General features: G+C 47.9%; 2 protein-coding genes across 5 annotated transcripts in view; both read right to left on the bottom strand.

The window, feature by feature from the left end:
* Nucleotides 1-27,656, bottom strand: part of FGF13 (fibroblast growth factor 13) — a 208,728-nt gene that overhangs the window by 134,775 nt on the left and 46,297 nt on the right. The gene's annotated exons all lie outside the window — the stretch shown is intronic.
* MCF2 (MCF.2 cell line derived transforming sequence) overlaps nucleotides 14,042-27,656 on the bottom strand; it is a 174,602-nt gene continuing 160,987 nt past the window's right edge. For all 3 annotated transcript variants that reach the window (XR_008433349.1, XR_008433350.1, XR_008433351.1), the window contains one exon: nucleotides 14,042-14,052. The gene's annotated coding sequence lies outside the window, so the exon portion shown is untranslated. The remainder of the gene's footprint in view (nucleotides 14,053-27,656) is intronic.

The raw sequence follows: 27,656 nt of genomic DNA, 5'->3' as shown, positions 1-27,656 counted from the left end.
GTTTCCACCTCTCCCCTGGCACTGCCTCATTTCCTTGAGCAATCAGCTGAGCCCACTGACTCCAGCGCTCAGCAGCCAGATTCTTTCCAGGGATGCAGGAGAAATGCATTTAAATTCCCTCAGGCTGAAAAGGGAAATGAGTTCAAATCCACAATCCGAGGTTCATCAGCTCACCCAGGAACCACTGGGAAAAAGCGCTACGTCCCAGATGTGTTCTTGTTTTATGAATCATGATTCTCTAGCAATTAACTCATTTCAAGAGGATAAAGATGCTTCAAAGGTTTTTTATTTTTGGTTTGAGTTAAAAATATATATTCTTGTCAGTGAGACATGCTGATAAATTTTCTTTTCGTTTCAGAGCATATCTATTTTGTTTTTATGTGCTATTTTAGATCAAGCACAGAGCCAAAAAAATAAATGCAATTATGTATTCAGCTCTATGCTAAAATTTCATTTAAAGTCAAAACAGAAAGTATTAACAGACAATGACAGGGTAGAGCAGTGAAGTGGTAGATTAAAAGATGCAGGAATTCTGCTTACTAGGCACATTCCTATGTTTTCACGTTGTCTTTACAGCCCTTCCTAAAATTCTCATTATTGGCAAGACAATTCTGGTGAGAACGAGCCCATTTCTCACTGCTGTGCTGCATTTCTGGGAAGACAAAGACTCCAGCTCGGTTTGATGTGTGTGAAGCACAAGAACTAAAGGGAGGCCAGCAGCTCCAGGCACTGCAGCGACCTCTGCGAGCCCCTGGCCAGCAGCAGCTCTGCCACCGCCAGGAGCCCCCTGCAGAAAACACCTGGGAAAATGTGACATCCTTCTGTTCTGCACAGAAGATGGACTCACTGGTTTTTAACAATGCAATCCTGGTGCCTTTCCTCCATTTGCATTTTGTGATACCTCAGAGCAGAACAAAATGTAACCCTCAGGCTCAGTTCTACCCTGACGTAAAATTGTTTCCCATGGAAATTAGTTAAGGTTATAGTCTTCCTGTCAAATTCAGCTGAAAAAAAGGAGTATTTTTCCTTAAACTTACAGCCAGAGGTATGCCCATACTCTGGGAGTCTGTGGAAAGGCCCAAACTCTAACACCTGCACAGGAAAAAGTTCTCCTCGTGGCACTGAGAATGTGCAAGTAAAGCAAGCAAGACGTGTGAACCAACAGAACATCTTCCTTCACCAAAATGACTCCATTTCTGTTGGTTTATGTCTAAAGCAGGCGTTCATTGGTTTACCACGAGAAATGTTCTAGCCTTTAAAAAAACAAAAAACCTACACATCCCTTGATTCCCACACCAAGAGCACCGAAAGGAAAATCTCGCCCTTAATCTGTGGAATTGCTGTTCATTAAGATTTCATTAATTTAAGTCAGTCAATTGCTTGTAAAAATGTAAGAGCTCGTTGCAGACTTTCTGCATGTTCAGCAATCAGACTTCCGTTCACCTGGCAGTTCCCACCTTGCTCTCAGAGAACAGACCTGGTTTTATGAGAGCACAGCATGTGGTGTGTAATCACTTCCCAGCAGTCAGCTAAAGCAGTTGGTCTCTTTTACAGCCCAATAACTTTCAATACTAAAATCACTTTAAAGAAACACTTTAAATGAAATTAAAGAACCAAAATGAGCTTCCATTACTTGAATTCTTTTTAATTGCTATGGATGCTGGAAAGGAACCCGTGCTCCTTTCATTGTGGCATCTCAGGCTGGAAGCAGCACCAAAAGCAGAGCATTTCATTAACCTCACACCCCTGTGGCACTGAAGCCATAATCCTAGTTGCATTGAAGGCAACAAGACACTTGATTTCAGAAGCAATTCAGGATTGAAACCATCTTTCCCCCCCGAAGGCTGCCCACCGGGACTGTGCAGAAGCAGAGCTCGTGTCCACGGGGTCTGCAATGAACTGTTCTGCTGGACACAGCAGTGACAGCTCTGGAGGAAGTGTTTCACAAACAGGGCACAAAAAGCACATCTGTGAGCGGATTCTCACACACCCCCGATGCTCCCAGGCAAGATTTCTTTTAGTTATTGGAAGAGCCAGTGGAACACTCCATCACTGCTGGCTGTGATGGTCCGACACAGCCCCAACAGTTTCTTTACACAAACACTCTTCAAGATGCCTCATTTTTTTCCTCCTCTCTCCTCAAGTCCCTTGACTCACTCACGTGAGCACACTTCTACCCTCTCCTTGCTTGCTGAATATAAAAAATAAATTATAAAGCTAAGGTACTCACTCATGGAAGTTCCATAATGTATTGGTGCAACTCAATCCATCATCAATATCCCAGAGATACATCAACTGCTCCACACACCCACCTTAACTCACCAGCTGCTTTGGTGTCCCACTCCCCTCCCCTCCCATCCACTGCAGTCCCATTGCTCCTTTCTCCCTTGACCAGGCACAGTTATTACTGCACCCACATATCACATGCCAAACCCATACTGGGCTCTCTCACCACTCCAGTAAAACAAACCCCTTCTTTGCCTTTGACAAGTTGGAAAAGTGTAACACAAAAATACTGTCAGTCACAGCAAATGGAGTCAGGACAGTGAGCTTCTTACATCACAACTCTTATCTCGATGAGTTTATCTTTAATCCTACAGAGAACTCCATGAAACTGAGCAAAATTTCAGTAGATCAAAAATGGAATTCATTATGTGAGAAGATCAGAGACACCATATGACTGAAAATTATTCAGACAAATCCTGGGTAAAGGCTTCAGTGGAAATTGCTGTGGATGAACATCATCCAGCCTCACACAGGGGAGAACTCTGCAGAGCTCTCACGGACTCAGCACGAGCATGAGCCAAGGCAGGACACCCAGGGACTAAGGGCTACTTCAGCAAACACTGGCCAAGGGCTCAGTCCTGTGCCTTCAGGAGCCAGCACTCACCAGCAGCAACATTCCACCAGCACAGACCCTCGGCTGCTGCCACCAGCACTTCTCTTACCACGGGGGGCATCAGCAAACCACACTAATTTCTATTTCCTCTGGGCTGAGTCCACACCCTGACAGCCGTGCTGGCTCTGGTGGGGTGCAGGCAGCTCTCCCCACGGTGCCTGCTCAGGGCTGTGCTGGGATTTGTGCTGAAAGTGGTGAGAACTCGGGGATGGTTTTGGTGTCCCTGAGCAGCTCTCACACAGAGCCAAGGCCTTTTGTGCTGCTCAGCCACAGCGAGAGGCTGGGGGTGCCCGGGGGCTGCCAGGGGGCACAGCCAGCACAGCTGGGGCACCCCAGACCGTGTGGCCTCGTGGCCAGCACGTTCCAAGTCACTGTGGGCTGTGCTGGAGCCCTGCTCTCCTGGGGATGCTGAACCTGCCTGCCCACGGGAACTGAAAAGAATTTCCTCGCTCTGCTTTGGCTCTTGCTTTACCTATTGAGCTGCCTTTATCTCAACCCCTAACTTTTCTCACTTTTACCCCCCAATTCTCTTCCTCATTCCATGGCAGGGAGTGAGGATCAGCTGCTGGCTGGGGTTAAAGACCAGCCACAGCCAGTGAGGATCAATGGATCTCAGATGCCTCAAAAGCTCATGCAAGTTTGTTCCCAAGATAAAATATGAGCAGCAATGACATGGTGAGTTAGCTCTGGGTATTATCAGCATTCACTCACTTCAAATATATTAACAGCTCTTTTATTATTTATATATTATTAGGACATCAATCCATATTATGAATTATGAACCTAATTCTGCTCCCAGTAATATTAATGGCAGACAAATGTGTCTCTACACTTAACATATTCTTTTCAATGTCATTAACTTATTAGCGAATATCAAGTTCTGCTGTCACTACAAAACACTTCATGTTACTCTACAAAATGATCTAGTATCTCAGAGAAGAAAAAAATGCATTCTAGAAGAACAGTCATCTCTCTTCTTAAGAGCCCAAGACAGAACATCACTCTGATGTCACTACTTTCAACATTAATTTAATTTTAATAATCCATATTTTACTTCAGCCCAAGTGGTTCAAGTAACAAAAGAAGGCAGAATATGAAAGGGAATGTGTCAGAAGTGACACCACTTCTTGCAAAATGAACTAAAATAAACCAGAAAAAAACAAAACCAAACTAACACCACAGGGAAAAAAAAAAACCAAAATCAAAAACCAAACCAAACCCCTTACTGCTCTCTAAAAACTAATTCTGGATGGGCCCCTCTCTTTGCCTGGATCACCATATCCTCTCCTAATTACAAACTTCACCAAGCACACCCTCAATTTTAGAAAAAATAAAACAAATCCAGACCACTTAGAACCATAGATCAAAGGAAATAATCCTGTCACAGTAAGAAAAACCACAAAGCATCCAGGGATTTGATGAGCATGAGAAATCAATCGTGCATCAAGTCGACTGATGCCGGTTATTTTAAGTCCTTCTCTTCTGATTTATTGCCATCAATTTGCATAGATAATAGAACAAGACATCCTCTTAAAGTCTTAATTAGGAATTAAAACGCAATACACTGGTGCATCTCTCTCTGCTCGCCAGTGAGGCACCCACATTAATGTTTAATGTCATTTTATCACAGGGATGTGCTGACTGGAAAGAGGCACTTTGGGCTGCTCCCTGACATCGCCACCAACGTGTGGCTGTAAAAGCTGCAAACCAAAGAACAGTCAACAAATCCTTCCCGCTTGTAGGTAGCAGGTTGTAAACACAACTGTGACAAGCACAAGGCTGAGCTGTATTCCTGAGAGCAGCTCGATTTTCCTTACAGCATGGCAACTACAGCTACAACTGCAACGTCTGTCCGACGCCTTTCCCAACTCTGCCAGTCCCTCCTTAGGAGCCAGATGATCTGTTCCTACTCTCAGTGTACTGGGGATGAGTGGGAAGTTTGCTGCTCAGCAAAGTGATTTCTCTGACAGGTACTTACATCATTCACAAAACCACCGCAAATATGCACAACTGTTTAAAAACAGGGGAGAAACAACGGAAGCCTCGCCTCGAAGAGGCAGAGAAGAGTGTGTTACAGGAGCAGGAGCTGTGACACAAAGCGTGTGTGTACATGGAAGGGTGGGATCAGCACTGACCTGCTGCCTCTGAGCAGGAGGTTCTGCTCAAATTGCACATTTCCTTCAGGAGATGTGCTGGGAGAACGTGCTCACAAGGAACCTGGGAAGGCAGAGCAGCAGAAATCACTCTGTGTTTCGTGGAGAAGAAAAATGGGCAATGAAACAGAACAGCAGGCAGGACTGGTGTTGGCCATGTGTGCAGGACAGTGCCGGATCAGAGTGTGGCAGGACTCCAGGAAATTCAGGAGCGTACACCCAAATTCTCGTGAGAACATGAACCCCTCCCATGCCCAGAGTGTGGGACCCTCGGGTCACTGCTCACCCCGATTCCCAGCAGAGATAAAGCAGCACTCTGTGCTTCCCCTCCCAGGGGAGAGCCCTGCCCTCTGCAAGTCCTGCTTGCAGGAACTGCTTTCTTCCACTCTGCTCCCTTCACCCTGCTCAGGGCACAGCAGCCCCCAGACCTGGCTCTCACCTTGCTCACCTGCAGGGCCACGGCCAAAGACATCAGAACTGACAAAGAAATGCTCTGCGACCAAATGCTGAAGCCTCTCAAGTGTTTTCCCCAAAACTTCCCAAGGACTGTAGGTTGGTTTTGGGGCTGCTCTTGGCTTTGTCAGAGGTCTGTGGATCTTTGACTAACAGGCCCAGTTCCTGGATTTCACCAAGCTCTCAGAGGCTCAAACACGGGGACAGCCAGGAGCACTTGCTGAATGAGGAAAGCATGATGTGGGCTCCCACATTAAACAGCTTTACAGGTGTTTCTTCCTTTAACTCTGCTAAAATAATGAAGAATTAGGGTTTGCAGAGAAGCTTCTCCTGCAAGAAGAGCCTATATATAGATGAAAGATGAAATCTGCTACATGTCTCCGTGTTAAAAATAACTGCAGTATTAAAAATTAAAATTATCTTACAAAGAACTGTCACTATTAGCAGTTCTAATGCCAAGTTAAAAATTAAGTCCAATCTGCACAGAAAAACATTTGGAAACTCTTTTAAAAAATGAAAGAGACAAAGATTAGCTACTATAAAATACAGTATCAACTGTATGAAGCGGAAATTTGCTTCCCAGAAAAAAAAAATCCCTTGCTGTTACTGATGTGGAGCCAAAAGTGGAGCTGAATCAGGAGTGTGGCATGGATCTTCACTATCAAATCACCTTCAAGTCAATTCCCAAGGAAACATCCTTTCAGCAGAGCCATCGAGGATGCAGCATTGCTCGGTGTGGTTACTGGTGGAGGTTGGCAGAATATAACCCTCGAAATATTCCAGGAAATGCTGCTCACAAGCCAGTGATCCCTTCCCTCCCCAGCTCCAGGAGCAGCTGCGTGAGCAGGCCAGGGGTCTGTGGCCAGCTCTCAGCCACATGCTGCTCCTAACACCTCTCTACAGGGCATTTCTCCACAGCTCTAGCAAAGAGTCTCTCTTGAAATTCATTTCAGAGAGTGGAATCTGAACCGCACTCTGCTTCAAATAAAGTACCTCAGGAACAACGTACTCTGGGTGTAGAAGGAGAGAAAGAGCTAATACATGAGAATTAAGATAAAAATTGCAACATTTCAGTGGAGAACGAAGCACTTAGTGAAGATAATTGTGCCCATTCACCAGAAAATGAGAACCCGAGGAGAGCACCGTAAGTCACAAAATATTTGAAGTATTAAGAATGTAAAGCTGCTGAGGATCTATCAGCTGTACCAGTGGTGCTCTCCATTCCCTTCTCTTGCAGTGAACCTATTTCACGGGCAAAGCTGTGAAATTCACCTTGTTACAGAGCTGACTCCTTTTCCAGGCTGCTCCTCCTGAGCAGGACTCGGGCTTGGAGCAGCAGCACAGAACAAGCCAAGACTGAAAATGGAACCCAGAGATAACAACACACCCAGGGCTTTAATTACTGTGAATTACATACATTAAGGGAAATAGCTTGAGCTCACCCTCTGCTGGGCTGGGGGTAACAAGGCAAACATCACCTCCCATTTAACCTTTTTATCCTGAAGTGGCCAAAATTGCTTCAGGAAAGTGAATTATGTTTATGTGTTGCCACAGTAGTTTTGACACCTTTTCAAGCTCAAAAGCAAAGGCAGTTGAGTAGGTTGAAGATTTGGGCTTTAAAAAAAAAAAAAAAATTATACACCCAGGAAGGTTTTTTAATCTCTTATACACAGGAGGCATTGGCATGCTTTGTGTGGTCCCTTCTCACAGAAAGTGCAAGACTTATTCCTGTCAATGGAAAACAGAATTCAGCTTTTGGACTATCTCCTGTATCTTTTCCTTCCTCAGTAATAATGTGATCTTGAGATGCTTTGGGGTTTACTTTATTATGCCAAGGATATCTAAATTGTATCTCTTCAGTTACATGCTAGATAAAAATTGCCCAGGATGGTTTTTCTTTGCCTGGCTTCACGGTGCTTATACTTCAAGATGTCTTTATCTTCAGGATACTATAGTTGGTAAAAAATTCTTTTTGCTGTGAAACCAGGTTATTACTTCATTATTGAATTCTGACTTTTGTGTGAAGGCTACTGTGCAACTCCTCCAACACTCTAACAAAAAAAAAAAAAAAAACCCAGAGGAAAGTATTTCCCAGAGAAAAACCAGCTCATATTCCTAACAAACCTAAGGATAATATTTATTTCTATTTATACTTCTGGCACCAGCACCAGCCCCTGCCTCTCGCTCAGTTCCACAGTCCCAGCTGTGGTACCAGGGCTCTCAGAGCAGCTCCAAGGACATTTCTGGAGCCCAGCTCACTTCCCACTACCATCAGCACGAGAGTTCTGATTTTCTCCCTGTGTTTGTCTAACACACTCCACCTTTTCTAAACCACCTTTGAGGAGGTTTCCAGCCACACACCTCACTCTGACAGCGGCCAGTGAAGCACAGCTCAGGCCTGGCTGCCTGTGCCTGGCAATCCAAGGCAGGCACTGCTCAGCTTTGGGAATGGCTCCCTGGGGACCTGCAGTGCCTCTGAACACTGCTGGGAAGCACTGCCACGGTCCTCCCGGAGTGCCAGGCCATTCCAGACACCCCAAAGGAGTTCAGACAAGGATTACTGCACTTCCAGGTACGGCTCTCAGGGTCAGTTTGGTCTGATTTTAAACCAGCAGGATCAGAAAGGATAAACCACCACAGCATCACCTGCCAAGTTAAGAGGACTGTTGGTGATTTAGGAAGTTTTTCATCTTGCTCACACTACAGTTAGAGAAAAAAATATATAATAAATCTGAACCCCCCCTTATACTTCCCTGACCTGGCTCAAAGCTGCTCAGCTGGGAGGCTCTGACACAAATGTGGTGGGAGGAAGGAGAGCAGAGCTTCCAGGCAAAAGCATTTCTCGAGGAGTTAATGAAATTTGCAAGTATAATTATTTTTCATCTGGGTGCCAAGTTCTCTCTCCATTCCATGAAATCCTGGTGCTGTGATGCTACGAAAGGAACACATGAGCCCTCAACTCTCATTACAGCATCATTATATAATTCACAAATACCAGTCTCAAATTAAATCTACTGAAAGGGGGTTACAGCAGCCAGAGAGCACTAAGGAATAGAGTATCTATGAAACTCAGAGCCCATGGAAGCTCCAAATCTGTCCTCCAATAAGCCAGGAAGGTGGAAAAATCCAGGTTTGCTTTCCCAGAAAGCTCTTGCCAGGCTGAACTCAAGAGGGGCTGCAGGAGCTCACTGGAGCTGATCCACACCCACAGGCACCACTGTGGGCAGTATGAGGAGAGGAAACACGGGCAAGAGGAAATGGCTCTGAAACATCTCTCAGTCCAGGATTTGCTTCTCCTCCAGGATCCACTCCCTGCCCAGGAGCAGCAGATGGCCAGCAGAGCCCAGGCTGGGAAAGGATCACACTCCTGGGTTCACAAAAAGCCAGCCCAAAACACAAAATGCTCAATCACCCCTCACCTAACCTCTGGCTATGCCAGAGAAATGAAGCAAGTGAAATGCAGGAGGAAATGCACACCTGCAGCTTCCCCAGCACCCCCTGCCCTCACTGCTGCCTTCCTGGCCTGCACTGAGCAGATGCTTCACCTTCTCTGTTTTGGGGCAGCCCACCCTGTCTGGCTGCCTTTAGGAATCCCAAATCTGCCCCTCCATGCCAGCTCTGCCCTGTGTGAGTGCCCAGAGCAGCTCCTGCTCCTCAGCACAGCACAGCTCCAGCTCTGCTGGGCACCAGTCCAGCTGAGCCTGCACAGACAGACACTCCCTGGCTGGAAGAGCCTGCTACAGGGCACTGCAGTCTGGCCAGAAGCATTTATTAAAAAAGCCTGCTGGAGCAGAAAATACACATGTATTGAGATTCTGTTCCAATTTCCTCCTTTTGTTTGCCGGGCACGTCGCTGTTAATGCTCTATTACCCACAGGGGATATCCAGCAACTCAGCAGCACAACTGCAAGGGATATTTCATTCCAGGTTCGAGATTTCCAAGAAGTTAAAGAAATTCCTATCAATTTCCTTGCTAAAAAATGTTGTGATCACAAACAAAAGGCAATTTTAACATAAGAACAACCATTCTGGCTAAATGAAAAACTCACCAACCCCCCAATTTAGTCTCTTGATGTTGTCTACAGTGGCTATTCAGGAGAAAGTCTAAGGACAAGGCAAATGTACACGCAGCATCCCAGCAATCTCTCATCCCTGCTTAACACAATCCTGAAGAAAAGTTTCTTCTTCCACAATTTCCACCGTAGCACAACATTAAGGGATCTGTACTCAAATTAAAGCAGACCTGCCCAACAAGCATCCTGTTTTAGATCAGTCTCCTGCCAGCAGCAGTGCTGAGTCTGGAGCAGACTTTAGAGAAGTGAAGCCTGCTCTGTCAGCCTCCCATCCAGACATGCTTTCTGTCTCCTGCCCACAGGGTGCACGCTGACTTCAGAGATTCTGGAGGAAAAGTAGCTCAGACTTCCTGCCCAGTGGCCAGAAGAGAGCAGACAGCACTCTCAGGTGTATCAGGCTGACAGCAAGAGCCTGCCATTCAGCTGGAGTAGCTAGAACATCTTGAAAGAGATATTTAGAATTGCAGAGAAATCAATTTGAGCAATTTGCAAAAAAACGCCACTGACAAAAAGCAGCGGTTTCCAAAATCACTGGCAGCAGATGCCATGGTTGTAAGATTTCCCCACAAATGAGCATCTGTAGTACAAAAAAGGAAAAACAATAGAGAGGCTTCTGGGGAAGGAAACTCTTAAAATACATCTTTATATTCCAAGGCTTCTGTGATCATGTCTTAGATTAAAGGTTAGACTTTAACCTGCACACTTGGGGCTGGATTTATCCTATTGGAAGACAAACTAAAAACAACTGTTCCCCATCCCAAAATCAGAGGCTGACAGGCTCTTTCCATTGTTTTGCATAACAATACTGTGGAAATGAGCTTCAAGTAACATTTTCGCTCAAGCTTTTGTTAAAGAATGTGAATCATTCCCATCCTGCATCCCAATTACTCACTGCTTCTCAACTTCATTAACAACTCAAGAATCAGCACAGAAACACGAGTCCTACAGACTGCAAAGACAGGCAGCAGAAATAAATACATCAAGCCCATTCTGAAGGCTGTTCTCCCTGCCAGATGCCAGCTCTGGAGAGATGAGCCCTGGCACACCAGGCCATGTGGCAGTGGCACTGAGCGTGGCTCAGAGCCACAGCCACAGCACCAAGGGCCACCAGGCTCCTTGGGGTGACCTCGAGCACGTGGGGCCACCCAGCTCTGGAAGCAGCACGGGAATGAAAAGCTTGAGAGGTGCCTGAAGCCTCCTGAGATCCCACCAGGGTGGGCAGGGGTACAGGAAGCACCAGGATGCACTGAAGGGCTCCTCAGAGCTCTGGAGCAGACACATCTCAGGTGAGAGGGGGAAACTACACCACAAACCCGGCACTGACAAGCCTGACAAAGTTAAACCTGATCTGCCCTCCTTCATTTAAAGCCCCTGAGTACACCCTGATTCATAGCTGGGGCTACACTGGCACTGTCCCATCATTTAAAGCAATCCCAGCTGTGCCATACGGATGACCTCAGGTATCTCATCTTTACACAGCTGAGCCAGGCTATTTTTAAACCCAGTTATCTGCAGGCAAGATATTGGTATAAAACTGATTAAACACCACTTCATACACAGAAAGGCAAACGATGGATCTGGTACAGAAACAAGTCGATACAATGAGTGCACACATGTGACAGCAGAACAGAGGCTACGCAGCAGAGTGTTCACTTAAGAGCAGATTTTACATTTGACCTTCACAATATGCAACAGAGGTAGTGTACATACACAACATGGCTCTAGAGAAAGAATATTTATCCATCAAGTTCAACTGAGCTTCTATAAATAATGCAGAAGCAAAACACTAATTGGCCTGTTGCAGAAAAATTTTGCATTTCACAACTCACTGCTTTCCCTGTATATTATCTGGGGGTTTATCCTGACTAATCCAAGAATGCAGACAATCTGTCCAAGGAGCCAGTACACAGCTCCAGAAAAAGTAGCAGCTCTTTCTTTTGTAGCTTTGTTTCCTGTGAAGAAGAGATTAGACACTTGCACTGTGCAGCTATCCATCCCTCTATTACTTCATTTCTCCTATGAAGTCTTTTTTGGCAAATTTCTACCATGTCTTGAGATGGGAACATGCTTCAAAAATACTGCCTGCAAAAATACAGCCCAAACCAAAAGCCAGGCAAAGAGAGACCCAAAAGGGTGGTGGAACAGCAGTTTTAAACCCCTCCCAAGAGCCAGGGGACTCCTCCTCTCCCCGGGAAGAGCACGGGCAGCACAGATGGGCAGCACTAAACTGCTGCCAGCACCAGGTGCCCCTGGAGAAGGGCCTTCAGCAGGGCCCTCCCTGGCCAGGTCCCCTGACCAGAGCTGAGATGACCATTCTGGAGCTGCCTCTCCATGGTTTCCCAGCTGATGAGCCACCCAGGCTGCCCCAGCCTCTGAGATCCAACTTCCATTCCATTTGCCTGCCTTCCAGGGGAAATGAGGCATTCTCCATCACTTACTGCACAAGTTATTGTGCACAGGGCCTTCAATAAAAATCTCCCAATGGATTCTTTATGGAGAGATAAAATGAAATGTTTCTGCTTGCTTAGTTAGTTTCTTGTTGGATCTCACTGGATAATTTTAGGTACCATTTTTGGAAGAGGTTCTCTCTGACTGGGCCAATAGTATTTTCTGGATATGAAGACAAATGTTATCTTTAAAGAGAAATTCACCCAAAATCTCTAATACAGGCTCCTGGAAAAGCTGACATTTAGGAAAGATCAGTGGCAAAGGCATTAGGAAGCTGAATGGAGTTATTTCACTGATTCCTTTTAGCAGCTTGAGCAGACTGGTTCCCAAGCTTCGACTGAGAAAAATTCATATCAAAGCACTGCTGCTTTTTAAACCTGATTTCCACCAAGACGAAGGATCACAGAGAACAGTCCTGGAGGGAGTCCAGGGTAAAGTTTATGTTTACAAACAAGATCCTGCCTCAGGGTTTTGTTACTTAAGAGACCCTACAAAGTGTGAGTTTTGGACAACATTCAGAAACCTTGAAATCTTAAGGAAAATTATAAATGCTGAACCAGACCCAACCATTCCAGTAAGTTAAACTGAATTTTTGCTTAGCAGAGCTCATAAGCATACAAACAAATGACTGTCATCAGGGCTTTTTCTATGGGACCAGAATAAGGGAAACACTTTTCTCCTGAGCATGACCTTGACAAGCTCCTGGTTTGTGCCCTGTGAGGCAGATTCAGCTCATGGGCCTCATCTCCCTTCCCATGGCTCTAAGGTGAGCCTTGCTTAAAGCATGGTCTTCTTGAGGATCTTCAGGAAGGTAAATTTCACCTTTAAAAATAGCTAAAGAAGAATCCACTGCCATTCTGAATTAAGGTCTTCCCAAACTGATGATACAAATGGTTCTCTTATTTCTAGCATAAATTGCTCTAGATACTGACATGAGTTTTGCTCCCAACCCTGCCTGTTCACTCTATTTCACTTGCTACACACTGAGAATCCACTTGCTTCCCCAAAACCTCTCTGCACTAAGAGCAGTGGTGAGATGTAGCCTTTCCTCCCTTTTCCCAGGTTCAAACAAGGCACAAACGGGGCCTCTGTGACACCCCCACACAGACCTGAGTGATTCCTCAGCACACAGGAGTGCCTCTGAATGGGCAGGTGGCATCCCACAGCACATTATTAACAGGGTTTCATGACCAGCACAAGGAATTGCATGCCAGAAGCTTGTTTCACTCAGCTAAACAGCAGCAAACCAACAAATCATTCTGCTGCTAATGGAAGGGGGCAAGGCCGTTTACAACCATCTGTAGGACTTCACCCCAGGCCGAGAAGAACTGAACTGCCCAGAATAAAGCCTGGGCAGCAGGCTGGCTGGAGGGAGGGCAAGCAGAAAGCAGGCACAGAAAGAGCCCACGTGCCCTGGAGGAAGCACAGTCTCTCCGGGGGACAGAGCCCAAGGGCCAGGGCTGGCCAGAGCCTCCTAAAGCTCCCCCAGGGCTGCTCTGCAGAGCCTGCCTCAGGATGGTCAGAGCCAGCTCTGCCCGAGATAAATCAACACCTGGCACTCCCCAAACTGCCAGCAACCTCTCTGTGCCAGTGGACACAGGATGTGACAAAGAAACAGGTGAGAGACCAGGAGACATGAGCACCATGTGTCCTCAGGGAAGGTTGTATTATCCCTCCTGCACTTTTATTTTTGCAGCGCTGAAGCACGGAATGGTCTGTGAAAGGTTACTCGTGAAGCACACAAAGACTCTGGGCCATATCAGATTGCTCAAGCTGCTGGGTGACTTACTGTACTGTGCTAATTATCTCCTACCAATTACTGCACACTCGTGTTCAAAGCCCTAGACAATAAGCAGAACTCACGTTTAGCCCAACAGCAAAAGATTAATTAAAAAAAATGAACAGAGCCCCCCATAAAAGCACAGCAATGAATTTGCCCTTATTTCAGCGTCTCCCTCTGTGCATCACTTGACACGACCCTGCACCTCAGAAAGGCTCAGGGGAACAGGAGCTTGTGCAGTGCCAGCTGGGGGTCAGCAAACCAGCACTTCCAGGCTGTAACTGGGAGAATACTTCACCCACCAGCTTTGCTCGGCTTCAAGAAGCACTTTGGGAGATCCCCAGTGGCTCGAGGCCAGCTCAGTGGGACCCCCGGCCGGGCAGGCAGGGGCAGAGCAGGAGGTGACATCCCACAGCATTGCTGGCCCCAGGGTGGGGACATGGGGACAGAGGCTGAGGCAGGGGGTCTGAAACCGGAGGAGAAGGGCAGGCATCCAAAGGCAGGGTCTTCCAAAATCCCACTCAGCATCACAGCCCTGCAGTGCTGCAAGGTGATTTTGGTAACTATTTCTTGGGATTGTGCTTCCTTGCTCAGGGCTAGCAAGAGAGCATGTGCCATCATCTTGAGGACAGATTGGGAATGCAAGCCTAACATATTCTTCTCTTCCCTTTCAAAATCAGATGATCAGCTGTGGCTTTAGTCCTGCCAAACTCTGTCAAATATAGCACAAAATTATACAGAACCATAGTAACTGCACTCCCACTATTGTTCTGATTTAAAGAGGAGTTTGATTACATTAGGTAAATATTTGTCCTTATGTAATGGCTCCCTCCAACATTCTAAAAATTTTCCGTCTCCTAGAATTTAACTGAAGAGGATGCTTTTATTTGTCACTGCTCTGTCCCAGAATGGAGTGTACTCCATAATACCATGAATATTAAACTGTGAGTAATGTTATTACTAGCAATAATAGTTATCCAGAAAATTATGTAGTTGCAACTGCAGTTTCCTATTAAATCTAGAAGCTTTAAGCAAATTCAGAGTCTGTAAGAATTGCAACACCATCTCTGATGAGCTAAATAGCAGTTATTTATTCACAGATTGTTAAATTCTTATGGCCCTGGGACTTCCAGGAAGAAAGCACCAAAGAACTGACTCCGCATCTCAATACTGGCTCGTTTTTCATGTTGATATAATTATGAAGTTTCAGTCATTGCAAAGCTGTTCACACTGCTCTACATGCATTGCAAAATCTATGCTAACTGCAGTTTTTCCATTATAAAACTCGCTGGTGAAGTCACTGTTCTATTTCCAGCTCAGCTCTGGCACTGTGCGGATGCTCGCTGCTCAGTAAATAGAAATATTTTTTTTAGGGAAAAAAGAACATACTGAATCAAAAAGCTAGAGGCTTTTGATACCCTTTCTTCCAAGTCATTTCAAATAACGTAATGAAATAAATGAATAATAAAGAGCAAACAGAAGCTCGTGTGATGACTCAACACACCAGGAGTCATGAGGAAAATGCTGAATTCTTGACTACAGTTCCAATATAATAACACAGGAGTGTACACACTGAAAAACTTTCACCTCTTGAAATAGGTGTTATCAACAGCCTAGGCAGCATTAATCAATGTTCTTATCACTGTGGTAATTACATTCCTCCTGGCACACACATGCAAAGGAGGGAATTTAAGATCTTAACTTGAGGCTTGGAAAAGAAGGAACAAAGCAAGAAAGCTCTTCTACCTTATGTCCTTCCTGCTCAGCTCCAGCTGGGGTCTCGACTTCTTTGGTCAGCCTCTGAGATGAAAACCATTTTAGCCCCATGCAAATACATCAGCTCGTTTTCCTAAGAATATCTGCTCCAATAAATGACTTCACTTGCTCTGGCTGCATTCATGTGTGTGTTCTGTGCATCCTGGAGGTGAGGTGATTGTCACAAACATTTGTTCACACAAAGGAATTAAAACAAGCTTCTTGGCAGCTTTCTTCTGAAACAATGGTTACTTCTACCTGAACATGGTTATGGAAAGAGCCCAGATCCAACAATCCCAAAACCTGCCAGCCCCTACTGTATCACGGAGAGCAGAGCTCAAAGGACTCACTCCCCACAGAGGAGTCTCTGGAGAAAGGAGTGCACCCAACTTTCTGCATGTGTTTCAAACAGGAGAGGTTTCAGCACAGAGCCCATGGCTTGTGCAGAGCTCAGGCAGCACCTGGAGTGCCACAGAGATTTCCATTTCAGTTTGTCCCAGGGTTAGGGTTAGGGTTCAGCAGCACAGCCTCGGCAAGAGCAGCCCCTTGCTCTGCCTGCCCTGCCCAGAGCAGCTCCCAGCAGAGCCCAGCTCTGGTTCTGCTCACCCAAAGCCTCTGCCCCGGGTCCCAGAGGAGAGCGCTGGGAGTCAGGGGCAGAGACTGCAAGGAGAAGGACTTGGAGAGGTGCATCTGGAAGGTAAGAACAGACCATTGCAGTGACAAAAGTACTTTTTAAAATAGAGCACACTTGTTCCATCCCTTTCTGCTGCCAAGAGGAATCAGCAGCAGAGGACTGGAGGCAGCAGGGACAGGTGTTTTCTCTAAAAGGAGAATTTGTTCTTTTGGCCACCTATACAGCACGTTTGTCCAATGGGTTCAAATCCAAGTGTGGGATCCTTCCATCGGCAACATTCAGGCACTGGCAGGCTCTGCTGGAAGCTCTGCAGTTGCCTTTCATGTGATCAGATGAAAAGCTGCTTTTTGCCATTCCTTTTTTCTTCTAAACCATGTATTATTTAAAATTATCTGGAAGAGTTACAAATTACTCTAACCAATTCTTTCAGCATGCAAGAATCTATGACTGTAAAGAGATTATAAATGTATTTTCTTACAGCTGAGCAGTTCAAGCCCAACATTTAAATGTTGGTATAAAAATATGCGAAACCAAATTGTATGACACAGCTTGCTTTGTCAAAACACAAATGTCTCATAAAATATGCTGTCTGGCATCATAAGTAGTAGGTGATATTTTTCAGACAAACTTTTTAAAGGAAACATATCAATTAAAATTAACAAAAGACATTCAAAATTAGGATTTGATATTTTGTCTTTTGATTTCAAATGGCAACAATTCTGAGGTTTATTATATTTGTTTAAAGGTCAGACTCAAAATAAAAAAAAATTAGCTATGTGAAATATTTTGTTCAGCCCTTCAAAACTTCTTAAAGTTACTGTTGCGTAGTTGAAAACTGCCCAAGAAACTCCTGTATTTATGCAGCTCCCCTGTTTGCCATCTTTGTCTCCAGCATTTCTCTACAGTCCACAAGCCAGAACACACCATTTGTTTGGCTCTAATCCAACGGGCCTTCACCCATGCAACTTATCAAAAGAGTTTTTGGATTTTAAGTCTTCCCAGCAGCTGTGATCTTTTGGCAGCTCGTGTGAGGAGAAGGGAAATTGAATTTCCTGGCAAAGAAACCACTGTGACCCATTTGTACGTGGCCTCACCAACACTGAGCAGCAGTGCAGGCTTGCAGGAGGAGCAGGGCAAGGGGCAGAGGTGAAATGGTAGAACAGTGCCTGCAGAGATGGGATGGCAGCAGGGGAGGGCACAGGGAACCTCCAGGCTGTGCTGAGCCATGCAATGTCTCTCAGCAACGAGCAGAGGAAGCCAAGGCAGTGCCAGGGTGGAGAAGCCCCAGGCTGCCGTGCCAGGATGGAGCCCCAGGCCCCAGGAGCAGCAGCTGCAGGGCTCTGCTGAAGGGGGACAGAGCAGCAGCTGCCCAGAGGGGTGTTCTCCTCTGGGGTGAAGGGTTTGGGGTCACAGGGACAGCAGGGCCACAGCAGGAACCTGAGCTGCAGGAGCTCTGCTGCGTTCTGCACTCCTGTGCCCTGCCCTCCTCTAATTACAGCTCAGAGCTATTACATCTCATTCTGCAGAGGCAGCCTTGATCATTTCAGAGAAATCAAAGCAACTGATAACAAAATCTGGACATTCACTCTAAGCAAAGCAAAGAGTATTAGGCTGCAATTGTATCAAATTATGATCCGTTTTATCCCTCTAGAAAAGGCTTCACAAATAACCAAAAGACCCGTGAGTAGAGATTTTTCAGCTCAAGTAGACTATGAAGTATTTAGTTTCTTTGATAGTGTGGAAGGTTTGATCTTCTCTTGCTTTGTCAAAGCAAGATGCAAAGCCCTGGATCTATTCAGTTCCATTGTGGTCACCCACAGTAACATGTTTTTGTCAACAGAGCAGACACGAGGTGACACAGTCTTGTTCTGCATCAGCCTCAAAAGGCTCCTACGTTACACACAGCCCTGAAAGGAAGAAGATAAAAAAAGGAAAAAGGAAAAAATAGAGCTTAAGCTGAGATACAGCTGAGCTTCTTAAAAACCCTTACTATAATCTATTTACACGGTTCCTGCAGAGGCTCCTTGGGTGGACAACTGTTTTATTTACACGGTGCTTTACACATCAAATTCCAGCAATCTACCTGAGCAAGTAAAAACTTCTATGCAGATAAAACCAGAAGAGATCAGAAATCCTCAGCCAGACAATTCCAAATAAAAAGCATGCTAGTGAGACATTTTGTGTTGTGTCAGGCAAAAAATGAGCAGCTGCTGTGGACACTGCACTTCAAACGGGCTGTAATTAAATATCTCACTGGACTAAGTCATATTCAAACCACTTATGACATGACCAGTGGCAAAACCTGACAAGGATGACATCTAACTTAACATCCTGCAAATAAATACAAATATTCTCTCTTGACAGAGATGGCAGACATTTTTGTTACAGGGCAAATGACCATGAAAATCAGGTGAGCTATGGGCCATGTAGGTGTCAGTCAGAGATCAGAGCCTGCAAAGCTGCTGAGCAGCCTCAATGCATTTTGCACTGCAGAAGAATTCAGCACTTCACTGAACTGGCCCCACTGAATGGAGAACTGCTGATTGCAAGGAGAGGACCTAACACTCAGTGGCCACCACAGAGAGGAATGACTCCCTTTTCACACTCAGCATTTCGCCCACTGCAGTAACACCCACCAGGCCCAGCTGCACCCAGAGTCCAGGGCAGAAGTGCAGCTTTGTCCCCACCTGTGTTCTCATAAGCAGGGACAGGCAGAGGAACATGCTGCAGGAACAAAATCCTGCCTCCAGGTAAGACAGCAAATGACACTGGTGGCCAAAGGAACCCTTCCTGCTTCGTTAAAACACCTCTCCTTTGGGCGAGTCTGTGTTTTCCAGAAGACACAGCCCTCCTTGTCACAAAGCTTCTCCCCAGCTCAAACCTTCCCCACACACTGCCTGGGAAGCAGCAAACAGGCCAGATATTCTTCATCAGCTGCCAACCCCAACAGGGGCACAGCTCATCTCTGCTGGCTGCTCAAGCTCCTCTCAGTCACCTGACCTGTCCATCCAAGAGCTGCAGCAGCAGGTTACCCTCTAACCATGAGCTCATTCTGATGTTCAAATCCAGCTAAAATGAATTACTAAACTACTGAAATAAAGTTAAATAAAAGTTATACAGCCAGATTTCTTGCTGGCCCTACAGGCTGCACTCTGTCTTTCATTACACAAGCCCATCAAATATTTAAAGTGACCATGTCTACACAATTACACATAATTCAGCAGAGAGGAACATACTGCTAAATGATATAAATCATGCTGGCATTTGTGTCTGTACAGGACTAATACTAAATATAATTAAAATACTTCTGTTTTCTTCTAAGAGACACTCTCAGGCTGCCATCTCTTCCCAAAGAGTGCAAGGTGCCAAGTGCAGAGATGTGACAGCAGCATGGGCTGTGGTGTCCCCATCAGGAACAGCCTGACACAAGTGTTTAGCCCATGGCAGGGCAGCATCCCCGCCTGCAGTGGCACCTGCAACCCCCTGCCAGCCTGCACAGGGACAGCCCAGGCACAGAAACAGGGACAGCCCAGGCACAGGGACAGGGACAGCCCAGGCATAGGGAACAGGCACAGGGACAGCCCAGGCACAGGGACAGGGAACAGGCACAGGGAATAGGCACAGGGACAGCCCAGGGACAGGGGACAGGCACAGGGACAGCCCAGGCACAGAAACAGGGACAGGGAACAGGCACAGGGACAGCCCAGGCACAGGGACAGGGACAGCCCAGGCATAGGGAACAGGCACAGGGACAGCCCAGGCACAGGGAACAGGCACAGGGACAGCCCAGGCACAGGGACAGGGACAGCCCGCGGTGCCACGGGGCTCTGTGGCAGCATGGCCTGGCCAGCAGCACCCTGCCACCTCCAGATGGCTTCAGAGCAGCCACGGCACGGGGACAAAGCTCCACTCAGGAGAAACAGTCCTGACTTTGTGTTCTGGAGGAAAAGCCCCATGGCTTTGGGGCTCCCGAGCTCCAGTGACAGACTGGACACACTGGGGACAGACCTCAGAGCCAAGCATGAGCCCAGCAGGGCACAGGAACAGTCCTGGGCCTTCTGTGTGCCCCCTCAGCCCACAGCAAGTCCTGATCCCCCAGGTTACTGCAGTGACCTCCAGACACCCCAAAGCGGGGCAGAACCTTGCCCAGAGCTGCCCCAAGAGCTGGCTGACCCCAGGCCAGCCATGAGCCCCTCAGCCAAGCTCCCCTTGCCTCAGCAGCACTCTGTGCCCTCCCATCTTGGCTGAAAGACCACAAGGCAATTTACCAAAGAGGAAAAAAACATTATTAATTTCCCTCATAGTAGATTAAATAAAGAGCAAGTGAAACTCTACGTTGTCCTGTAGAGCAGGGAAGAGCTGCGTGCTCTGGATTTTTCTGCATCTTTGCCCTGCCTTTTAGCTGCCTGGTTCTTTTAAATAACCTCGGGGGTTTCTGTTTTATTATGTTTAAAGGAAGTATTTTCCTTTCTGCTGAGATTCTTTCACATTTAAGGCTATCATCAGTCATATTGATTTTTCATGGACTAACCAGGCTGAGGAAAGGAATAATGTGTTATTCCTTACACACAATTTTTCCAAATGGCTTCTCTGCCCAGGGCAGGATGTGGCAGAGGCTGTGCTGCACTTGTTGCTGAGCGATACAAATGCCTGCTGCAGTCCCACGCAGCATCCTTTGCACACTGGCTCTGCAGGAAATGCAGGTGGCTGCAGTGCTCCAGCACCCACTGCTGAGAGGGAACCACAGCAGGAGAGAGAAGCTGACAGACAGAGCTTACATCCAACTGACCCAGGCAGCACCACTCTGCCTGCACAGCTCGCCCATGGCCCAGGCAAGGGTTGTTTTGGTAAATGCCACCTGTGAGAATTTGAGATTTTTTTCCCAGTAGAAGTCCAGACAGAAACCCAATATTAGAAATTCCTTGATCTAGAGCAAGAAATGGTCTCACAGACATGGCACGTAGCAGACTGCGACTGTAAGAAAGGAGGAATCATTTCACAGTCCAGCACGGCTGCAGCTGCTGGGCAAACAGTAACAAATAACACAAAGAGGCAGTGGCTGCACAGAGGTGAGGCAGCAGCTGAAGGGGATGTGCTGAGCAGCCAGGAACAGCCCACTGCAGGTGCAGGAAGGAAACTGGGCTGCAGGGAGCACAGGGGGCAGCAGGAAATGCCAGGGACTGACCAGGAAAGAACTGAGAGAGGAGAAAGCACAGCCAGGCTGGCTGCCCACTGCCTGCAGCTGGGCAAGGCTGCGTGCAGCAGCACAAGCACAAGAAACACACAGCCCTCAGTGCAAGGGAAGCTCTCCACACAATTTATTCCCATCTCCTGAAGCTGCCATGAAATCCACACTGCAAAGCCAGGATGGCTCAGCGCTGTGCTGGGCTGACAGAAGGGTGGGGGACAAGGCAAAACCCTTTCAGTGCAATTGCCTGTGGAGCTTGCCCTTTCACTAAAACTGGGAGGATATTTATAGAATAAAGTTTCACTTCAAGCCCTGTCACATACTATATTACTCAGGAAATGTCAAAAGTGCAGCAGCAAAAGTGAAATGAATTAAAATAATCTTTTGAACCATTTGATGCCTGGCAAAATAGGACACGACAAGCAATGATACCCTTTGGAACCAAAACAAGAAGAGAATGTTAATCCATCTCTTCAGAGCCTATCACCATTTTGAGTATTTTGGGAAGAAGTTGGTACACCTAAGACACAGACGACTCAGCCACTGACAGAATCTGTAGCTTCCAACCCAAAAATGGTGCTCTGCTTACCAGCAGTTTGCATCAGCAGCAGCCAGGTCTGTGACTCACACACCAAGCACTGCTCAAGTGCAATTCCACAGATACTCCCACCCTCACCCTGCCCAACGAGCTCTTCCACTGCACTGCAATGCTGGGATTCATTTTTCAGTCACAAAAGAAGAGGAAAGAAATGTAAGAGTATGAAGAAGAAGGGATAGTTGAAAGAACATCTCAAAACCAAACCAAATCCACACGTGATGCCAATTCTCCCTGTGCAGCGAGTGGCCAGAGCACGTCGAGCAGTGTGTTCAGCAGCCAGTGATCACCCTAGTAGCAAACACACACACAGTGACACCTGGCAGCAGGAAATCTCAAGTATTCCACTGCGAGAGCTAAATCAAAATTCCAACAGTCCTCAAGCTCCCTGATCCTGATACAAACAGGACAAGGAAACAAACGTGTTTCTGTTACACCTGTTCCAGGGGCTGCTCCAAGCTATACTACACGCCAATTACTCAGAAGTAACAAGTCCTTCAGGAATCAAAGCAGAAGGCATGGCCAGAAGACAACTTCTAGAAATGAAAGAGAAATTTTAAGTATCGACACACTGGAATCTGCAAGTCTTGTCAAATAAAAGACTGGGGGAGAATAACCATGATTTTCCTGAAAGAAAACAGAATTCGAACTCTTCGGCTATGAACATTCCCTCAGATTTTACTGTCCAGGGAAGGCAATTAAGTGAATTATCACCTGCTACACTGGAATAGTCTTCCACAAGCGTAGGACATTTGGGGTTGAAACAATTCCCTCTGTAGCACACTGCTTTCTCACTGCCATCAATGTATTACTGCATGACAAGGTCAAGCCACGGCATCCCAGCTGTCCCAGTGCAATCACCTTTTCCTTCACCAAACCACACGGATCTACCCAGATTCAGAGCACTACAGAAATCACAACCTGCCCTTCCAGCTCTTCAAGCCCGCCCTGGGCATGCCTTGATTTCCAGAACTGCAGCAAAGGAAAAAATGCCACACCAGGAGACAGTTTAATATTAAACTGATTTCTAAGACTGGTTCTGTTTGCTCCATGTACTGAAAGAAAATAATTCCATTTCAGAACAGTTGGGATATTTGGTTGTTTTCTTTGTTTTAAATAAAAATCGCTAAATCAGACTAAATTGTAAATTTTAAAATAACCTCAGAACCTTTGTTTTCTACTGAAAGGAGTTTCACCCTTTTTGCCGTGGAGTCCTCAGCTTGCCTGTGGGTGCAGGGAAGGCTGGGCCAGCAGCAAGCCAAGGGAAAGGGAAGCAGAGGCTGCAGACCTGTGTGAACAAGGCATCAGCGAGTCCCCAGAGCAGGCAGGGGGGAAAGGCCCCTGAAGGATGGACCCAAACCCTGCCTCAGTTCCCTGCAAGCCTGACCAGAGCCCAGCGCTGCTCCAAACACCTCTGCAGGAATGCCTTGAACACGTTTTCATCGCTTTCCTGTTACCAGAGACAGCAAACTCTGTCCACCTCCCAACCACAAGAGGTGGGACCCCCCTCCTCCATTTGGTTATTTTCTCAGTTTTATTTTGCGATCTGTTATTCACTGTTCGAAAAGGAACATAATTAAAAATTTACTCTTCAGAACCAAGTTTTTATCTTTTTTTCCCCACAGATCCAGTGGAGAGAAGAGGAGAGAGGGAAGATGAACAAAAAAAAAATAAAAAAAGGAAGAATTCCTGTCACATAAATAATGAAAAAGATGCTCAAAGACTGAAATTTTCACATGCAGCTTTTGAAGTTATTTTTTACTTCTTTGTATTTTGTTGCATGCTCTACCTGCTGGTTTTTTCTCTTGGTAGCTTGACAAGTTCCTTTTAAAAAATGATTTTTAAAAGGCAATTCAAGAAGTTTTCACTGATCTTGTCCAAATAAAAGGAAGATTCTTTTTGTTGAGTATGCAAACTGCAATCCTTTGAACAAAAGGCACTTGCCCACATGATGCCAAATCCTTCCTCAGCTGAGAGCTTACACAATGCAGGCTCCATCCACAGCAACACCAGTGCAACAGGGAGGAAAAATTCAATTTAAAGCGACCTCCTGCTTCAGCCAGGCACAGCGCTCAGAAATGCCCTCTGTGTCACTGAGGCACGAGGAGTGGGATGTTTCCTGTAGCACTGCTCCGTGGAGGAGATTCTCCAGGGTTTCACCCGTGCCCAGGTGCTGAGGTGACAACGTGGTGCCCGAGCGTGGCATGGACGGGCAGCTCTGCCAGCCGAGGGGGAGAACAGCCCTCCCAGTGCCCGAGCTCATTTCCTCAGAGCTTGCTGAGCTATCCTAAAACAGGTTACAAACAAAAGCAAATCTCCGGAAAACCATCCAGGTGTGATGTCCGTGCGCATTGGCAGCACCAGGCAGCCAAAGGCAAGGCTGGGCTCTCTCCTGAGCCCGCCCTGGCTCCGCTGTCCCGTCTCTGCTGCTAACGCCCTGAGCCCTGCTGTGCTCCCCCGGCCTGTGCCTCGCCACACAGGGACACCCCAAACTCCCCGTGTCCCCTGCAGCCGCCACACAGGGACACCCCAAACTCCCCGTGTCCCCTGCGGCCGCCACACAGGGACACCCCAAACTCCCCGTGTCCCCTGCACCCACCACACAGGGACACCCCAAACTCCCCGTGTCCCCTGCGGCCGCCACACAGGGACACCCCAAACTCCCCGTGTCCCCTGCACCCACCACACAGGGACACCCCAAACTCCCCGTGTCCCCTGTGCCTCGCCACACAGGGACACCCCAAACTCCCCGTGTGCCCTGCAGCCGCCACACAGGGACACCCCAAACTCCCCGTGTCCCCTGCACCCACCACACAGGGACACCCCAAACTCCCCGTGTCCCCTGCGGCCGCCACACAGGGACACCCCAAACTCCCCGTGTCCCCTGCAGCCGCCACACAGGGACACCCCAAACTCCCCGTGTCCCCTGCAGCCGCCCTGCCCCGTGCCAGGCGCACGCAGGGCACAGCTCAGCCCCGGCGCTGGGCGAGGCGTGGGCAGCACAGGCTGAAGAGAGCCCGTCTGCCTGAGGTGAAGGGCGAGTGAGCCCCTGGGGCCACTGAAACTGCCCCACGCTGCCCTGGCTGCAGGAGGGGCAGAGTCACGGTGCCAGCCCTGCAGCTGCCAGTGCCAGGCTCTGCTGCTCCTGGTGCCAGGCTCTGCAGCTCCTGGTGCCAGGCCCCTGCTGCTGCCACTGCCAGGCTCCCTGCAGCTCCTGGTGCCAGGCTTCCTGCTGCTCCCGGTGCCAGGCTCTGCTGCTGCCAGTGCCAGGCTCCCTGCAGCTCCCACTGCCAGGCCCTGCAGCTCCTGGTGCCAGGCTCCCTGCAGCTCCCGGTGCCAGCCCTGCTGCTGCCTTTACCTGCCCTGCCTCCTGAGGAGAACGCTGAGAGCCAAAGCCCTGACCCCCCCATCCCGTGTTACTCCCTGCCACATGGAATCCAAATGAACAGCAGCCCCAGGTGCTGAGAAGCCCCTCAGCAGGCAGCGCTGCAGGAACCCTCAGCAGGCAGCACTGCAGCTGCAGCAGAGCAGGAACCCTCAGCAGGCAGCACTGCAGCTGCAGCAGGAACCCTCAGCAGGCAGCACTGCAGCACTGCAGGAACCCTCAGCAGGCAGCACTGCAGCACTGCAGGAACCCTCAGCAGGCAGCACTGCAGCAGGGCAGGAACCCTCAGCAGGCAGCATTGCAGCTGCAGCAGAGCAGGAACCCTCAGCAGGCAGCACTGCAGCTGCAGCAGGAACCCTCAGCAGGCAGCACTGCAGCTGCAGCTGCAGCAGAGCAGGAACCCTCAGCAGGCAGCACTGCAGCAGGGCAGGAACACGCTCTCCCAGCAGAGCAGAGCAGAGCAGAGCAGAGCAGAGCAGGGCAGAGCAGGGGGCAGGCTGTGTCTGCTCTGGGGCACACGCCTGCAGCTCTCTGGATCACTGACAGCAAGCTGCTCTCCCCGAGCAGCCTCTCCCAGCTCTGCAGCCTCACGCTTTTCCAGACACGCTGCAGAAATCCCCAGTAACGCCTCCCGCTGGCAGCCACAACTGTGAGTGCAGCATCTTTTTTCAGTCTCTGCTTTACACCACAGTGTCACTGCGAAACGCCTTCCACGCTTTTGGGACGCATGGGAACAAGCTTTTTTCCCTTTTCTTTACACACCAGCTATGGCAGCATCAAAGACTTGTTACACACACATAAGCACACGGTGCACCTCAGCCCAGGAGGCGCCCTGGCCTAAACCACTGAGATTTGAAGAATGTGTTCAATTACCAGTCACTGACGCTTGATCCCCCCATTCTAAGTCAGTCCTACAAGTAATAAGCAGTGTTCTAACAGAGTCTCTGGCATCACCATCGCTCATTCTTCCCTCTATACGCTGGCATCACTGTCATTATCATGATGAAAGCTTTGAGCTCAGTTTATCATCGGGATGTGTGAAAGGCTGCACAGGGAAGGATTAACACACATTTTTAAGGTAACAGTAAATGCAATTTCAACTTGCAGGCTTGCATCTGCTGCCTTTCTTTCAACAAGAATAATGAGCATCATTCAGAAGAACATTTCAGTTTCAGCTTTGCCAGATCTCCCATGTGATATGTGCACCCTCAGAGAACAAGAGATCAAGTCCTACCATAAAAGCTTGATCCTATTTGCCCTTAAACATACTTCCTACCCTTGATGAGAACACAGAACTCGGGGCAACACCTGGATCTGCTAATCCACTCTGAGACACATTGCTGCAAACCAGTGAGTGCCTCCCTGAGCCCTTTCCAGACTGGTTCTCCCCCTGAGCCATTCCAGCTTTCCAGGCTGGCTCTCCCCCTGAGCCATTCCAGCTTTCCAGGCTGGTTCTCCCCCTGAGCCATTCCAGCTTTCCAGACTGGTTCTCCCCCTGAGCCATTCCAGCTTTCCAGGCTGGTTCTGCCCCTGAGCCATTCCAGCTTTCCAGGCTGGTTCTGCCCCTGAGCCATTCCAGCTTTCCAGGCTGGTTCTCGCCCTGAGCAGTTCACCCTCGGAGAGCTCCAGGCTCCACCTGAGCAGGTTCCCCTTGGAGGCACGTGTCTCCCAGGCAGGGCAGAGCTCCGTGTCCCCAGCCAGGGGCTCAGGAAGCCAAGTGCCCTTTGCTGGGAAGGCACATGATGTGTGGCACAGACAGTGAGGATCACAAGCACCTGCTGGCTCAGTCTGAGCTCGGAGCTCTTCACAGTGCCCAGCCAATCCCTCTGAGGACCATGATGCTGACACCTGTCCAAAGAGAGGCAGAAAGCAAAATGGCAAAATGCAAACCATTCCTAATTCTTAACTCCAACTGCTCCCACTGTCACAGAGGCACTGATTTATCACAGCAGTGGAACTGTCCTGTTCCTCAGAGGGAAGCAACAGCATTCACATTCCTGTCGATAATGATGGAAAACTTCTAGGGTGTAAGGGAGGAAAAGAGCTATTTTGTCTTTTCTGACTCTCAGAGATAGGGAAATGCATCAGACTTCATCTGAGAATTCCACTGGAGCTCATGTGGGCTGGGAGGAGGAGGAAGAGGAGGAAGACAGCTACAACCTGTGTTGTTTCTTCCCACAGTTTTGCCGGGTACAAAGCAAACCAGCATGAATCCAAATTTATTCTTTCAACCAAACGATGCTCTGAGATAGGTATTCATGAGCTTCCCACATTCGTGATGTCTGAGTGACCC

The sequence above is a fragment of the Vidua chalybeata genome, chromosome 14 (genome assembly GCF_026979565.1).
Source record: "Vidua chalybeata isolate OUT-0048 chromosome 14, bVidCha1 merged haplotype, whole genome shotgun sequence".
Lineage (NCBI taxonomy): Eukaryota > Metazoa > Chordata > Aves > Passeriformes > Viduidae > Vidua > Vidua chalybeata.
Note: the sequence above shows the minus strand (reverse complement) of the source record. Positions and strands in the feature narration are given on the sequence as shown.